This window comes from Panthera onca, chromosome C2, assembly GCF_046562875.1.
Source record: "Panthera onca isolate mPanOnc1 chromosome C2, mPanOnc1 haplotype 2, whole genome shotgun sequence".
Classification (NCBI taxonomy): Eukaryota; Metazoa; Chordata; class Mammalia; order Carnivora; family Felidae; genus Panthera; species Panthera onca.
Genome location: NC_138347.1, coordinates 106,462,215 through 106,480,536, shown reverse-complemented (window position 1 = coordinate 106,480,536; position 18,322 = coordinate 106,462,215). Strand labels below are relative to the sequence as shown.

Here is an 18,322-nt window from a genome sequence, read left to right as displayed (position 1 = left end):
CTTCATCTGTGGCATTCCTATTCAAGTTTTTATTGTATTTTTCTACTGGTTTTAGCATTTTCAATTTTTTTTGTCATCTAATGTGTTATTATAGATACCTTCTCAGTAGGTCTTAACGTTTTATGTATATGAATTTATCAATCCTTTTATGTCTTATACTTTTTTTGGTCCTGTTTTATAAATTCTTCCCTAATTCAAGATCATAAGCATATTCTCCTACATTGTCTTGTAAAAATTTTGCCTTTCACAGAGCTTTAATCCACCAGGAATTGATTTTTGTATATGGTGCACTGTAGGGGTCTAATTTTTTTTCGTTTGGGGAACTGTTTATTCCAACATCATTTATTGAAAACTGTCTCTTTTTATTGAGCTGCAATGCCAGCGCCTTCATCAACCAGGCTTCTCAATATGTGTAGAATATTTCTGGCCTCTCTGTCCTGCTGTATGTCCTGCTTAGTCAACTTAATTATCCCTACACTAATAGTGTATGTATTACTAGCCGTATAATAAGTCTTGATATCTGGTAAAGTAAGTCACCCACCTCATTTTTCTCTATATGAACATTTTGGTTATGTTTAAGCTTTGCTTTTCCATATACATTTAAGAATGAATTTTTTGAGATTTACTAAATAGATAAGTGAATAGACTGATCCATTGTTATGCTGGGATTTTTACTGAAATTACGTTGAATCTATAGATTTGGTAAGAAATGGTATCTTTATGATATTGTATCTTCTTATCTTTTTTTTTTCAAGATCTAGACAAAAAATCTTTTATTCTGAATTAAACAAAATCAAAACTCCAAACAAGTGGTGCTTATAAGATCCACTGACATTATATTTTAAATTGTGTAGAAGTTTTCCTTAAACCTGAATTAGCTCGAATGTGTCAGTATATCTTTTTTTATCTTACTAAGACCAAGCAATTACAACCAAATAACACTTGATAGACCTTTGATGTCTGAGAATCCCTGCACATTGGACACCATCCAATTAAAATATCAGTGTAACTTTCATTTATCAAACAAGATATTAAAAGAAAAGAAAATATTGTATCAAGCTCCCAAAACAAATTTTAGGAGTTAAGTTGGGTTTGAATTGAAGAAAGAGGCCAAATTAATTCTGGAAACAAAGTTTTCATTTGGTGGAAGTTGAAATCCATGTATACATTCTAATCAAAGACCTGTCCCATGTAGGATTTTTTCAGTTTTTAAGAGTCTAACAGGCCAAACCCTTCATTGCCTTTGCTGCCTTTGTTTTGCATTTCCCCTTCCATTTTTCTCACTTTGCCTTCAGCCTTGTCCTTTTCCTTCGTCTCCGGTTCATCCGTATGGGGCACTACTGTCCATGCTGGTCTAGAAGACTCTTTTGGTTTCTGTTAATATCAGTCTCCCTTTTCATGTTATCTTTTTCATCTGGCACCATGCATTGAGTTTTGACAATATTTGGGTACCACCACAGTTGATATCTCTGGAACATCTGTCATTAAAATACCACTATCTATTTTAAGAATACTTTTAAGTCTGATGAGTTCCTTTGGGTCATTCTTTTTTTTTTCCCTCTTTTCAGCACACATCTTCCTTTTCCATTTACTCCGTAGGCTTTTAGCCATATTTTACCTGGAAAACGGGAAACTCAAAAACTCAGAGACTGCACACAGACCACGCTGTCCGGAAGCCTCCACGCTTCGGCCTTCCAGGCAGTGCCTTCCACACACTCCCAGGAGCCAGGCCAGGCGTGTGCTGTATCTTCTTATCTTACGCAGTTATGCAGTGTATAACTCTGCATGCTTACTTAGGTCTTCTAAACTTTCACGATATTCTCCCTAATGGACTAGCGTATCACTTGTTAGATTTATGCTGAGGTACTTTATATTTTTATGCCACTAAAATGGTATCTTGTTTTAAATTATATTTTCTGCTCATGGCTGATGTACACAAATGCAGCAGACTCTTAAATATTGGTTTTGTATATAACAAATAAATTATCTATAGATACTTTTGGGTTTTCTCTACATTTTATCTATTAATAGTCACCTTTACGTTTCTTCCTAATTGTTATGTCATTTGTTTCCTTTCTTTAATGTTATGGCACTGATTAGGACCACCAGTACCTAATAGAAATGATGATAGCTAGCTAGCATAATTACCCTGTTTGTGGGCATAAAGATTACTTTTTAACATTGTACCATTCAGTATGATATTTGCCTTACCATTTTCAATTTGGTTTAGTTTTGGGGAAGGAGGAGTACATCCCTTTTTCAGGTTAGAGATGTTTCCTTCCTTCCCTAAGTTTGTTTCTAATCTCAAATAAATGTTGAATTTTGTTGAAGGCTTTAGTTTTTTAGTTTAGTTTTTCTCCTTTAATCAGACAATTTTATGAATTACACTAACATATCTCCTAATGCTGAACCAAACCTGCGGTCCTAGAGTTACTTCAACTTAATTATGATGTATTATCTTTTTTTACACTCCTGGATTTCATTTGTTTGTATATGAGTTATACGTGGGTATGTATATGTTTGTGTACTGTGTGTGTGTGTGTGTGTGTGTGTTTACTTTTTTACCCTTTTTGTATCTGCATTCATGATTTATTTCTATAATTTTTCCCTTTTAGTACTGTTCTTGACTAGTTTTGAAAGTAGATTTGTGCTAGCCTAATAAAATGAGTTAGGAAGTCAGTTTGAGTTGGGAAGTTAGGAAGAGAATGAATGAGTTAGAAAGTAAGGAAATGAGTTAGGAACACAATTATCTTGTTCTTGAAAGTTTGGTAGAATTTTGCTGTACAACTCTATGAACCTAGTGTTTATAGAAAAGTTTTTTGCAAATGATTCAATTTCCTTATGAGTTAGAGGACTGCTAGAACTGTTCACTTCATTTTTGGTCTTTGTGGATTCCTTACCTCATATGATCTCAACAATATATGTAATTTGATTTTTTTTAATATTCTGTCCTGTATTATTTGTTGTGCTCAGCAGAAGTCTCATTTAAATAATCTTATCCTCCATTGTCTAGGAAATAGGAGTTTTTATTTAACCATCATCTTTTCCAATTGTGATTTACCACATTACTTTCTTATAACTCCTTTTTTTTCAAAATCACCAATACTTTCTAATTTGCCAAATCTAGTGGGGTTTTTCTCATCATATTTAACCTTGTAGCAGCATTCAGCACAACTCACCATACTAGCCTTCTTGAAATTCCTTTTCACTTTATATGACATAATACTGATTTTCCTGTCAGTCCTGGCTAGCCCTTTCTCTTCTTCCTACCCAATCTGCAAGTATTGGCATTCACTGGAATTCACTTCTTTTCTCTCTATAACTTCTTAGGTGAATTTGTCACTTTCGACTGGAGTAAATGCTTTGTGTATGCTTATTACTTCCAAATTTATATCCCAGACTTTCTCTTCTGAACTCCAGACTTGGAGATGACTTTTTTTTTTTAACATACAAGCATGTCAAAGTCATTGTGTTTAAAACTTGGCTCTCAGTTCCCACATGATCAGGATAGTCATCATCTTGTGCCTAAATTCCCATAATAACCTCACAATTAACTCATTTCTCTAGTCTCTCTTGATGTGCTAGAGAGTGACTAGTGAGTGCTTTTGACTGAGTGCTCTGGAAAGGCCTCCCTGAGCAGCTGGCATTTAAATTAAATCTGAACAAAAAGGGACTTGGTACAAAAAGAGCATTCTAGGGGGAAGGAACAGCTTCCATAAATATCCTAAGGGGGAAGCAAGTTTTGAATGCTTAAGAACCACAAAGAAGGCCATGTGCAGCTAGGGCAAGGGTTAGAATTTGATTGAAAAACTTAGTAGGAGCCAGATTATGTAGGATTTTTAAGTAAGCGTATGGAGTTTGAATTTTATTTTAAATGTGATAGGAAGCCAATGAAAAGTGATAGTTTCAATTTAGGGGATAAGAGAGAAAAATCAAGGTTTGGAGTTTGGTAAAGATGTCAAGACTAGACCTAAAGATTTGAAGGTCATTAGCATGTAGATGGGTCATCTAGAGAAAAAATCAAGATAGAAAAAAGGAAGGGGTCCAATCTGAACATTGGGGCACCCTAACAGTTAGAGGGGCCAGTGTAGGAAAATGAAGAATTGTGCCCAACGAGGAGTATATGGTGTCATTAAAGCCAAATGAAGAAAGTTTCAGGATTGAGGAAGTGATCACTTTATTGAATGATGGGCAGGAGTAGAAATGGAAGTGTAATCCTGCTCCTACGAAGGAGCTTCAAGGATATGTCCTTTCATTTAGTATTTTCAAGGACAATGGAAAGTAGCTTTTAAGTACTACCTAGAAATTCTTGAGGGCAATAAACAAGTCTGTGACATTTTCCCAAATTTAAAAAAAGAGAGAGAAGAAAAAATCTTTAAGGAGCTTCCTTCCCTAATACAGGAATACCACATTCTATAGCAACAGTGGCCTGAGCTCAGCAGACCATTCAACAGGTACCTACTAGATTCCTTGTGAATGCTTAGTATGATCCAAATGCCGTATTTGTAGACCAAGCATAACATTTGGTTCCTTGACTCATGCATGTTTGTCCCATTGCTGTTTTGTAGAAAAACTTAAGGATGATTGATAATCTTTTGGACCAGATGAGATTTTCTTAGAGCTTACACCTTTGCAGTATGTCTGACTGGATAGACATAAAGAATGTAGGAACATGTAAACTTGGCTTGTGTAGAGGGACCTTTCTTCAGTCATCATTTTTGAACAAAGACTTTTAGCAGTGAGTAATTGTTGTTTGAAGTAGTAACTGGCTTTATAATATGTTTACTAAAGAAGAGTTTTAGAAAGGGGATAGCAGGGAGACACTGAAACTTCGCAATCCATATTCTGATTATTTTGGTCAAATGGCTTTCTGACGTGTTGAACAGTAATTGCTTCCAGGGATTTGTTTTACTGACTAATCACTGTCTCATTGTTTCTGGATTATTGACCTCCTACATCCATCTGGCTGCCAGGATCAAGCCCTGAGTCAGCCCGTAAAAACTCTTCTTGAAATGTTTTAAATTAATTGTGGATTTGTAATGGTTTCATTTTCAAGGTTCATTTTTAGCTCTAATATTGTTATTTAGTCTTAACACAGTATCAGTTTTGTGATTATTAAATGAGTTTCAGTAGGTCTGGAAGTGTTTATGCATATAAAGTTTATATTTTTACTCAATCTTAGTGTTCATGAGTTCGGATTTTATTCTTAAGCATTTTACTTAAAGTTTACTTATATCCAACATAAGAAATATGCCCTGGCTATTCCAGTTACAGATGCTACAGACTGGCAAATATACCTCAAGAGGTTTATAAATTTCCTTACTTGTATGGACCCATTATAGATTTTTCTTCCTATATCTTGAGATACTACACAATGATTGTCACTAACACTGCCATCTCCCCTCTCCCAAAGATCAGAGATCTTTGGAACACTCATCACACATTGGTAGTTGGTATGGATCCATAAGAATTAAAATGTATAAGGAATAGATAACTCAAAAATCATATTCCTGTGGTTAGAGATCTGTCCTAGAGCCCCTGTCCTTCCATGCTGGGCTGTAATTGGAAGATTTGCATGTGAAGCTCAGAACTATTATAAATGTTCTGTCACCATCTCACTTTCTTGTCCTGCAACCTTTGCACCCATCTTCAGGACCTCCTGTCTTACCTTATTCCCAAGGTTTAGCTCCCAAACAATCATGATCTCCCCATCAATTCCTCATCTCCTGGATTTTTCCTTTCTCCAAATTTATCAGCCCTGCAGGGCACTGTTCTCTTCTATAGAACAATAAACTTGTCTCTCCTAAAGTGTTTCTTCCATCCAGAGATCATATTTGTATTTTAATAGGTACCATATCTTAATTTGGAAGAGAAGATAGAAATGTAATGGGAAGGCTTGACTAAGATAATATAGTTGTGAAGCTAGAACTTGGCGTGCTAATTTTAATAGTCACTTCACCTATAAATAGAGCTGGACTTGCCTATTATTTTGCAACTTTATAACTTAAAACATTGTGCTTGTCATGAAAAAACACTATTAAAAGCAAATGAATGGTTAATATTTTTTAAGTTTATTTATTTTGAGAGAGAGAGGCTATGAGCAGAGGAGGGCTAGAAAGAGAGAGGAAGAGAGAGAATCCCAAGCATGCTCCACACCATCAGCACAGATCTGGACGCAGGACTCAATCCCACAAACTGTGAGACATAACCTGAGCCGAGATCAAGAGTCAGATGACTGACTAACCAACTGAGCCACCCAGGCAGCCCTGAATGTTTAGCATTAATATTACTTTGTTCCTGTAGCGGATTTCTGTCAGAGTCACAGAGGAATGGGCTAAAATATATGTCGCATTTCCCATTTGTTGATTTCTTTATTGCTTTGTCTATCCTCTGCTTTTCATCTTATTTTAATGGCTGCGTTTATGCTCAATGTGGCGAATGTGGGAATTAGGTATGATATGCTTTATTGAAATCATAATGTACTGGAAACCAGTTAAAATGTGGAAACTTCTCTCCATTTTTATAAAGGTTACGATTGTTACTCATGTGAGATTTTCAACTTAAATATTTTTCTTACAATACAATTTAGAACACCAAATCATTAGGCTATCTCACCAGAATATTTTAATTGAAAAAAAAAATACAAAGCTGTGCATATAATTCATAGCTCTGACTTACTATCATATAATTATCATAACATTGTGAAGATTTTAAACCTGTCCAAATTTAGCAATAATTTAAACCAAATAAGAATCATATGTATTTCATTATGTGCGGCTTGACCAACTGTATTGGAACATACAGAAACAGAGAGAGTTTAGTAATATAGATTTATTATTACCTATACTTTAATAATATAATAATGTGCCATTTAGGGCTTTTCTTGATTAAAAGACAAGAATCTTATTTGCATTTATTTGAAGAGAAAGACTGTAATGAGAAGCAAGTGTTGACAAAATGGTGGAACAAACAGAAAGGAGATTATAATTACAGACATCAGAATTCAGTTTAGGATGTGTATATATATATTGCTTCTTAAATGATAGTTTGAGGAGTAAGAGATTATTCATTCATTTGATTTGGATGTAGATGCCCCAGTTCTTTTCCCTGAACAGGTAGAATTTCTCCAAATAGTTCAGATTCTTAAACATATGTACTCACCCTTGGTTCTTGTTTCTTTATAAGTCCCTGGAAATTTACCCTTTCTATTAATCTGTCATCCCTTATTCTCCTTTCTGATTTTCTTTCATCAGTTATGCCTGAATACATTTTCCAGGCTACATTCTTAAACTAAAGAAAAAAAAAAACCTGCCATCAATATTTAGTCATTTAAACCATTATCTTCTTATGTGGCAACTCCTTTATAAAGTAATAGGAATGTGGCTCAATTCTTTACTCTAAAATCAGAAGAAATAAAAATTTAACATAACAGTATCTCTTGGTGATAAATAACATGTTTACAACTTGACCAGTTCCCCCAAACTCTTTTATTTATTTTTTTTAATTTTTTTTTTTTATTTTAGAGGGAAAGAGTGTATGCAAGTAGGGTCAGGGGGGAGGGAGAGGGAGAGGGAGAACAGAGGGAGAGGGAGAGAAGGAATCCCAAGCAGGCTCCATGCTCAGCACAGAGCCCTACAGGGGCTCAGTCTCTCGAACTGTGAGATCATAACCTGAGCCAGTATCAACAGTCATCAAGAGTCAGATGCTTAACCAATTGGGCCACCCAGGTGCCTCCACAAAAACTATTTTTAAAGTTGATTTAAGTAATTGATCATTGTTGTTTTTTTTTTTTTTTAAGTGCTGTACCTAACAAGTTAATATTTGGAGAGGGTCTAATTTTATTAATCATTTGTATTTCAACTTATTCCTGAAAGTGAATTTCATTATATATTATGCTTTGCATCCTAATGCTAAAATTCAACTTAAAGTGTTAGGAACAAAGTTTCTACTAAGAATCAGTTTTAGGGGCGGGCACCTGGGTGGCTCAGCCAGTTAAGTGTCTGACTCTTGATTTCAGCTCAGGTCATGATCTCACAGTTTGTGGGTTTGAGCCCTACATCGGGCTCTGCTCTGACAGTGTGGAGCCTGCTTGGGATTCTCTCTTTCTCCCTCTTTCTCTGCCCCTCCAGTGCTCTCTCTCTGTCTCTCTCTTTCAAAATAAATAAATAAACTTTTAAAATATTAAAAGAACAAAGATGATTTACACTCCCTAATTTTGAGATTCACTATAAAATTACAGTAATTAAGACTGTGTAAAGATAAACATATAGATAAATGGAACAGACTAGAGAGACTAGAAATTAACTTTCACATATATGGCCAATTAATTTTCAACAAAACTACCAAACAATACAGTGGGAAAAGGAAAGTCTTTTTAATAAATAATGCTGAAAAAACTGAATATCCTTATGGGGAAAATAAGTAATGACACTTATTTCACACAATACATAAAAATTAGCTTGAAATGTATTACAGAGCTAGAAGAAAATGTTTGCAGCCTTGAGGTAGGCAAATATTTTTTTGAGAGACACAAAAAAGCACAAAATTTTAAAAATAATAAATTGGACTTTTTTTTAATTAAAAAGTTTTGCTCTTTGAAAGACACCATAAAGAACAAAAAGGCAGAGTGGGGCGCCTGGGTGACTCGGTTGGTTGATCGTCTGCCTCAGCTCAGGTCATGGTCTCACAGTTCATGAGTTCAAGCCCCAAACTGGGCTCCCTGCTATCAGCACTGAGCCCGCTTTGGATCTTCAGGCCCCCTCTATCATCCCCTCCCCCACTGGCTCGTTCTTTCTAAAAGTAAATAAACATCAAAAAAATGTGTTAAAGAAAAGGCAAGTCACAGAATGGGAGAAAATACTGGCAATACATATTGACAAAGGATATATCCAGAACAGATATAAAGTTTTTGAAACTCAGTGAGAAGAATACAGACAACCTAATTAAATAATGATCAAAAGATTTGAGACACAATTTAAAAAAGAAGTGAATGGTTAATAGAGCACTAAAAATGCTCAATATCATTAGTCATCAGAGAAATACAAACTTACCGTATAATCCAGCCATTCCAATATTACATATGTACCCAAGAGAAGGGAAATACACAAAGACGTTACATAAATGTTATAGTAACTTTATTCTCAAAAGCCAGAACCTGGAGGGGTGCCTGGGTGGCTGTCAGTTAAGTGTACGACTTCAGCTCAGGTCATGATCTTGTGGTTCGTGAGTTCCAGGCCTGCTTCCGGCTCTGTGCTGAGAGCTCAGAGCCTGGAGCCTCCTTCAGATTCTGTGTCTCCCTCTCTCTCCCTGCCTCCTCCCCTGCTCACAATCTGTCTCTCTGTCTATCAAAAATAAGTAAACATTTAAAAAAACTTTTTTTTAAGTCAGAAATTAGAAACAACCCAAATGTCTATTAGCAGGTGAATGGATAAACAAATTGTGGATATTCATGTAACAGAATTCTACCAATAATAAAAGGAACAATAGATCTACCCAACAACAAGGAGCTATTACAAAAACATGTTGAGTGAAAGACATCAGACATGAAAGAGTATACCATTTGTATGAAATTCTAGAAAATGCAGACTAACCCATACTGGGTTTCTTTAAATGTTATAGTTTTATATGCTGCACTTCATTAATATAGCAAAATACTCTGCTTTTAAGAAAAAGAAATTAATATCTTCTAACATCCTCCCTACCCCATCTCTGTTTAAAAGATCAAAATTTTATATAAATTTGATAAGCATATGAAAAAGCTTAAACAGCCATGTAGTTATCAGATTCAAAAGCTTAGGAGACACCTGTTACAGTGAGAAACATACAGAATTTGACGTGCAATGACAAAGTTGCTTCATATTCCAACTCTGCCTCTTTTGGGTCCTCTTAAACTTTGAGAGTATCAGATACTGTATTTGAAAAATGGGGGTATTATTTATTACCAAAAATTATGTCTCTTTGAGAATCAAATAAAATAACAATTGCACTTTGTAAACAAAATAAATCCCTGTGCCTACCCACAGTCAGCTCATAGTTCCTTATAAATAAGAATTCTTGGGGCGCCGGGGTGGCTCAGTTGGTTAAGCATCCGACCGGCTCAGGTCATGATCCCACAGTCCTTGGGTTCGAGCCCCGCGTCGGGCTCTGTGCTGACAGCTCAGAGCCTGGAGCCTGTTTCAGATTCTGTGTGTCCCTCTTTCTCTGACCCTCCCTTGTTCATGCTCTCTCTCTCTCTCTCTGTCTCAAAAATAAATAAATGTTAAAAAAATTTTTTTAGAAATGAAATCTAATAGAGAATGAACCATGAGAGGAAACAGAAGATATCTTATGTTAATGATTCAAAGCTTTTTTGTTGTTGTTGTTGGAAGATTCCTGAATATACCCTGTACTCCCTTCCCCAGTATCATGGTGTTAAGGGTAGGCAGCAGCTGTGCAACTGCCAGAGGTGACGGGCTGGCCCCAACACCAGTGTTACTGACATTTTCCCAATAAGTTTCCTTTTCCCCAGTTTTATTTCATATCTTAATGCCACATAGGTACCCTTTGTCTAGCTAGTGGGTGGCCAGAACATAACAACTTACAAACAAAGGCAAAGGCGTTACTGGGTTGATAGAGGAAGAGAGTTGCAGGGTTGTTTGTTTGTTTGTTTGTTTGTTTGTTTTTTATCTCCTCTGCACCTAGGAGTGAACATAACCAATGCTTATTGGGGGGACTATAAAGAGAGTACATCTTTTGACTTTCTCTGGGTTGGAGGAAGGAGTGGATTGCTGCCTTTGGGTTCAGTATTTATTTCTGGAAAATCTGTCTTTTTACTACAGTCATCTTCGTATAAACTGCTGCTTCCGCACAGTATAAGACTGTGGAGTCCTTATATGTACTTGTAAACACACTTTTGGATAAATGGTTCTTTTGATCTTCCTTTTCAGTACTCTTCATTTTCATTTTCATTTCATTTTAATCTCATTACTTTTCAGGTTTTGACACAATTTTTTTAAATAAGGATTTAAATATAAAACATTAACCCGAGGTAAAGTACTAAGGGATTTTTATATGCCATAGTTATTCATTCTATTTCTTGTAGTTGTTGGACTCTTACATATGTGTATACTAACCAACCATTATTAATATTCCTATTTTCTTTCTCTAATTTGTTACCAAATTATAACTTTAGTACAATGATGCATTACATTTTAATCATGAGAAACCATAATAATATCATTATATTTGAACCTGAACTATAATATGAATTTGTGACATCTTATTTTTATATTAACATCTGTATTTTATAATGTATGTGGTGTGTGTGTACACATATCTATGTTTATTGTAGATACATTTGACTACATTTATATGTTCACAAAGGTTTATATAGAGACATTAAAAAAACAAACAGGCATAGGCAGCCATGGGTATTCGTTATATATAAAGGTTACTGGGGATGCAAAGATATAAAAGAAGAACCTAGTAATTGCCTTTAAGATCAGAGCACAAAGCATTAGTTTGGATTTTACAAGGCCAGCCAGCAACAAAAGAGCAGTAATTTATGAGCTCAGCGTAAAAGAATAGCATAATTGCATTAAAAATTAATGCTAATGAACACTAAAATGGGGAAGGTGGTTATGATGAAAGTTTGTATTCATCTTCTCTGGTTTGAATGATGGCTAGTGGCTTGATTAATGGCTTAATTTCTATCAATTAGCGGGGAAAAATCTCCTGCGAGACAAGGGTAAATTGAGCATTGAATTACATATCTTGCTTTTGTGTGCTAAGAAAAAAGAGCTGCGTATCTCTGATATTAGCCACAGTGACAAATGTGGTGTGCCCTGCGATGTCTGCATTAGCTCTCCTGACAGGCAAGTTGTGTGTGGTTATGGGGTGTTTGGAGATGGCTGGCAGACAGCATTCGCTGCAAGTTCCTTAGAAACATACAACTCTTCCATCTACAGAATTTTAATTAGAGTCAATAAGAATTCTAGAATTAAAACGGACAGCAAACAGTGACTTCAGAGTCTGTATTCCGCCCTATTAATCTGGTATACTTCGAATTATAGTCCTTTCTCAGTCCTGTTAAAATAAGAAAGCTTCCAGTAGCTTTAGCTTTGTTGGAGTTATTATTTCTTGCCACTTCTTAAAGTAGATTTGACTACCCATGTTTGTTACACTTGAGGCGAGCATAAGGCAATAGTCTATGTAGTAGATTACATAATAGTCAGGGTTTAGCCAAATTTACAGAAACGATTTTAGTTCTTTGCAACAACAATTGCTACACAATTAATAAAGAACAGTTCTAAAATGGTAATTTACTACTCAGGTTGTTTTTAGGCTTAAATGAAAGAGTAGCTAGGTTTTCTAAAAACTTTATATTTTTTAATTCATTAATAAAAGTTTTCAGGATATGACATTTATAATTCTTTAAAAACTTTTTCAAATGTGTAAGCTTCTGAAAATATCATTTGTAATCTAGCTCAAGATAATGCCAGAAGACCGAGATAATATTTATGGCATCTTCTCTACCAAAAAAAAAAAAAAAAAAGCCGTATTGTATTGAATGAATAAGCATTAAAATGCAGAATAAGAACAATACCAAGAACATTTATTATTTCTAGTAAATGGATGGAAAGGAGGAAAAAAATAAGCTGTTATTTGGCAGGTGTGGGTAAAGAATTTATTTGACTAGGAGGTAATGACTAGATCACAGTTCGTGAACTGCATCCCATTTCTACCACCAACTAGTTATGTGACCTTGATCAAGTTATTTAGCCTTAGTTTCTCAACTGTACAATGAGAATAATAGTACTGTTTCTTATAGTTATGATAGTTAAATGAGGTAACCCATGTGAAGTGCTTAGCACAGAGTGCCATAAATGTAAGCTTCTGTTACTACTGTGATTACTACTTCTTCCACCAGAACAGCTCCTCTGGCCTTTTCAACAACAATTTAAATGAAAAACTAGCCTTTGTGACCTTCCTCACAAGGTCATTCCAGATATTGATGATCAAAACAAAGTGTCTGTAGATTTACAGACACTAAGCTAAAATGCGTTTGCTTTATAACATGATTTTTACCACACAACTACTATTTTGGGGAGTTTGCGTTACGAGGCACCGATTAGGAAGTGGCAGGACCTCCCATCTCTTGAGTCACTGGAGGATGGGAGGCCATGAAACACTACTTCCCCACTCAGCCTGCAGCATTCAGTGAGCCAGGGTGGAGTCCAGCGTCTTGGGGGGTGATAAAAGTCAGCTGGACCTTTGGTGCCTTCTCAAAGATGTGCGTAGTCCTGTCCCCTCTTCCAGTCATTCCCACAGCCCTGCCACACCACAGGTGATGCCCCAAAAGGTGTGAGCTAAAGCTAGTTACTGTGTGGCTGAACTCATAAAAGCCTTAAATGATATGGCCAGAAATTGAGGTTATATCCAAACGTTTTAGCCAACTTCCACGTCTCTACTACTACTACTACTACTACTACTACTACTACTAGATTAACACTCTAGTACTAAGTCTCTCATTTATGAAGTCTGTCATTTATTAAGTGCTTTTAGTGCTTCCTTACCCTGTTCTAGCACATGTATCATCTCCTAAATTTTCTTGGCTTGATCCTTCACATGATTCTTCTGTCTGCTGGATTCTGCATGTCAGAGAGTTTTTCCCTGATCATCCCATTTGAAATAGCTCCTGTTCTCCTTTCTAGCCTTCTACCCTGCTCTATTTTTCTTGATATTATATTGTTTATGTACATGTTTATTATCGGTCTCTCCCATGACAAATAGAAGCCTCATGAGGAAAGAAACTTACTTGTTTCTAAACCCTTGTATTTGGAACAATGCCTGGTACATTGAATGTGCTCAAATATTTGAAACGAGGAAAGGAGAGGAGGGAAAAAGAGTCCCCTCTCAGCCATTCTGTGATGTTTAGGTTGTTATTCCCATGACACAGAGGAGAAAACTGAGACCATTACAGCTTGAACTGCTTGCCCAAGGTCACACAACTGGTTATTAGCAGAGATAAAGTGTAATCCAGATAGTCTGAACCCAGAGCTCTTAAACTAACTACTTAAAGACACCTAATTTTTTAAGTTACAAAAACTTCTTATAATTTGACATTCCCTCTCTCCCCGCAAGAAGGTGTTTTTTTTTTTAATGGTTACCTTCATGCCTTTTAATTTTTAGTTTTTCAACAAAAGTTTATTGACGGCTTACTAAATAATAGAGCATACTACACTAAGTCCTGGGGTTGACAGAAAAAGTTATGTTCCCTCTAGCTGGGGAAATGAAGCTTTCACTAATGAAGAGATTAATATCAGTGCAAGGCAACATATGCTAAGAGCCAAATGAATTATGGAAAAGGCCCTTTTCTCACAGGTGGCAAGTGAAGGTAATAGGGAAGATTAAGAAAAGGTGAAAGCATTCTAGGTGAGAGGAGCTAAATGAGGTATTCAGTGTGTATTTTGTTTTTTAATAAAACCTAGCCTGATACCCACTTATTAAAATGTTTATCAGAAACTCTTCACTGGTACAGTCACATTAAAGTTACTCCTATTACTTAATTTGATACAGAAAGCAGTTTAATATAAGATTAGTCTGTCTTGGACCTTATCCAAAGAGGGTTGTTACTAGAAGCCTTCAGGAGCCTCATTGACCTATATAACCTGGTACTGTATTATCAGCTTCCAGAAGACTAATAGACCAGCCACATTCTACTTAAGTTTTCTCATCTTTCAAGTTATTTGTGGATATCATTTCTGGGAATTTGTGCCCAGGGATCTGGGTCTTATGAACAGTCTTCAAATGTCGAGGTTGGATTTCTAATATATGCTTTATGAAAGAAACTTATTTAAAATATACTGTTTTGAAGGGAAAGCAATGCTGTGTCTTGTTAAAATTTGTGTTCATGAGAAACTGTTATAATCACCTTAGATTATATCACCTTACTTAGAATTTCAGGTAAGCTTTGTGGCTTTTTCCTGGTAAGCTTTATTTGTTTATAGTCTATTGAATAACTATCTTTGTTTACTGGCCAATTTGTTTGCTTTTTTTTTTTTTTTTTTAATTGTAATAGCAGTTGAAAATGCTTTACGTTTCAGACTGGTTTGTTTTCAGTATCTATATTTTACCATAAATAGGAATTTCATGAATATTTCCATTCTTGACTAAAATTTGAGTCCATTTAAACAGAAAATAAGATATTCTTTTGTATTATTCATGTATTTATAGCAATACTATTAGTATATAAATATTTTTTTCCTGGAAGAGTAGCATGAGTACCTCAATAACTATGAGGGCAATTGACCCAAACTCTTTGTAACATAAAATGCATTTTAACTTTGGGGAAATTCATAAAATATTAATATTCAAAGGGAGTCAATTGAAGATGAGATTTTCATGTGTAAGATACCTTTCATGAAACATTGGCAGTTATTCCATGATTACATCTTGGGTAATAGTGCCATCTGCTGTTTTCAGCCTTGTATTGCTGCCAGTTTAGAGAGATTGGTTCGTGTAATCCACAAATGGTATATAGATTAAAATTTTGTGTTTTCAAATAAAAGGCTTATATCAGACCTTATCATCTTTACTAACAAATCTTAATATTAGCTTTGTGTTTCACTTGATAATGTTTTTAAAGAAAATTCTTCAAAAGTTATGTCATGTGAAATTATCAAATATACCTTGAAGTGGTAGGTGAGACTAATTTGTATAATGCAACATCAATAGTGACTAATAAAATGTTTGACTATAACTTTTTATCACATAGGAAACAAAATGACTTTCCATGTGGTGAATTAGTATTGATTTTTTTAATCTGTGGTGTCTTAGATTTCTGACTTCATTATTTTTTATTTTACTATAATATGTATCCCTTCCACTGAAATTTTACAAACTACCTATGGACGTCATTTTATTTACCAATAATGTGTTTATCAGATAGGATCAAGGGCTAATAGATACGTTTCCTTCGTGTTTGCCATGTTGATGTTTAAAAACATCCCATAACTTTGATTCTCCCAATCATGTGTCCCTTGGTCTTTATTTTTACCTCATGACTGATAAATACAAGATAACCTTGTATGCTAGGCATTCATGCCAATCATGTAAATGATAAGGAGTTTTAATTCACATTTTTCCCAGTCAAAATTGGTAAAGAATTTTTAAATGACAAATTGATATCTAAACCTTAAAGAACCTGAATTTAAAACAATTTACTGTATATTATTGATGTGTTTTATTCCATTTCCCAAAATGGCAGGATTATATTGAACACATACATTTGTATGACATTGATACTCGAATTTTGAGTATGAAGCCATTCGATGCCTGTTTTTAGACAGCATGAAGCTGAGCTATTTTAAAACGAAAAATGTAAATCTCCCATGAGTTTTTCAAATTTTGATTTAGATATCTCTCTCTTACTCTTTAAATATCGTACTCTTTAAGTATGGTAAAATGGTTCCTGCATTGAAACATACAAGCTCTGTTGGTTTATTTTCATATTGTAAGTGAGGCAAACTAGCTTTCCCTTATCTGCCCTGTCACTTTGTTAGTCCTGAAGTGATCTTTAAAAAAACACAAAGACAACATTCTGGTTTTCTCTAATCTTTTTCCTTCCTTCCTTTATTATTTCTCCAGTGGTGTTTTGTTAAACATACTGACCCTTTGGCTAGCTTCCATGATAACACTTTTATTTGTTTTAGGAGCTGGTTGTTTGTCCATATTTAAAGCTGTAAACACTATAAACTTTACACATCAAGTACTATTTGTGTGAGCTCACCTCTGACTTTTAGTACTAATGATGTGCTTTGTAAATCCAAATAAGAGAATATGTTAGAGAAAAAAATCCAAGACTTCAAATAGTTGATATACATGAGACATCATCCTGAAGTCAGAAATATTCTCTTTTGGTTGGGAATTAATTACGGTGAAATAATAGTGAAACTAATTAAGACCTACCCAAACAGGTGTATTTTCATATTGACAAATTAAAGTTGGATCACATGGAATGGTATCCATTGTGACTTTTCTCTGCCATATTAACACTGTTATACATGTAACTAATAAAAATACCATCCACAGGTATGAGATATGTTCACATTAATAAATAAGCCGGACAAAGAATTTTCTCTCATTTTTTATGCCCAATTAGTACATTGCATAATTAAAATCCACAGGAGCTTTTATTCTAAAGCATGTGGAACTGTTTGCTCATCCATGACACTCTAGCAGTGCTTGCTTTTATGTTGTAAAATATATTCTTTCAAAGATGGGAGTGTTGGCTCTGGTGGCTATTGCTTCCAGACATTCCATGCATTATTTTTCACATGAGAAAGGACTGGTTACATCTGTCAGGGACACATCCCCAGAAGCGTATCTTTTCCTTAAATAAACTGGAGCTTGCATAAGACTATGTAATTATAATTTGTGGGGGTGCCTGGGTGGCTCAGTTAAGCATATGACTTTGGGTCAGGTCGTGATCTTGTGGATCATGAGTTCGAGCCCTGCTTCAGGCTCTGTGCTGATGCCTTAGAGCCCGAGCCTGCTTCAGATTCTGTGTCTCCCTCTCTGTCTGCCCTTCCCCCACTCACACACTCTCTCTCCAAAATAAATAAACATTAAAAAAATTATAATTTGTGATTGGCCAAAAGTTGAAGCAAATATTTTTGATAAGTCATTAATTTTTATTGAAATTATTAAACCAAATTTCTTTTCATACTCTCTATAACACTTAGCCTTTTAAGCTTAGATCTGCTGGGACGTGAAAAGTCCTTTGGTGCAAACAACTACCTTATTGCCACACCACTTATTACAGTTGTTTCTTAGCATGTAAATCCAGTTATTGTCCATAAAGTCTAAAACCCCAAAATTTTTTAGATGCCCTAGTTGAATATACAGTGACTCCTAATTCAGCCATGTATTCCTATCAGCCTAGAGCAAGAGTTTAAATCGTGAGTGTGTGAACCATAAGGTTGCATTTTTCCAGCCTAGGGAGAAAGAAAAAAAAAAAAAAGAAGAAAGAAAACCTTTTTTTAAGGAAAAAAAAAACACCTAAAATATGAAACAACACATGCACATGGCTATTTAGGAAAGCACTAATTATAAAAACAAAAGACTGAAAACAGCTCAAATGACCCCCAATAGGGCATTGGTGAGGAAAAAAACTATCATAAAACCATAAAATAGGTAACTGTATAGCTATAAAATAGAATGGGGAAGTCTTTATACTGGGGTGAAATGATATTGAAGACATATTGGGTAGTATGTTAATTTTGTGTAAGAAAGAAGAGAATGTGTATACTTAACATTTTCAGAAAGAAGCAAAGGAAGGATA

General features: G+C 35.1%; 1 protein-coding gene and 1 pseudogene across 1 annotated transcript in view; one reads left to right on the top strand and one right to left on the bottom strand.

Moving 5' to 3' along the window:
- Nucleotides 1–18,322, top strand: part of RSRC1 (arginine and serine rich coiled-coil 1) — a 414,695-nt gene that overhangs the window by 383,879 nt on the left and 12,494 nt on the right. The window lies entirely within an intron of this gene.
- On the bottom strand, nt 883–1,872 carry LOC132684102 (protein LLP homolog pseudogene; annotated as a pseudogene).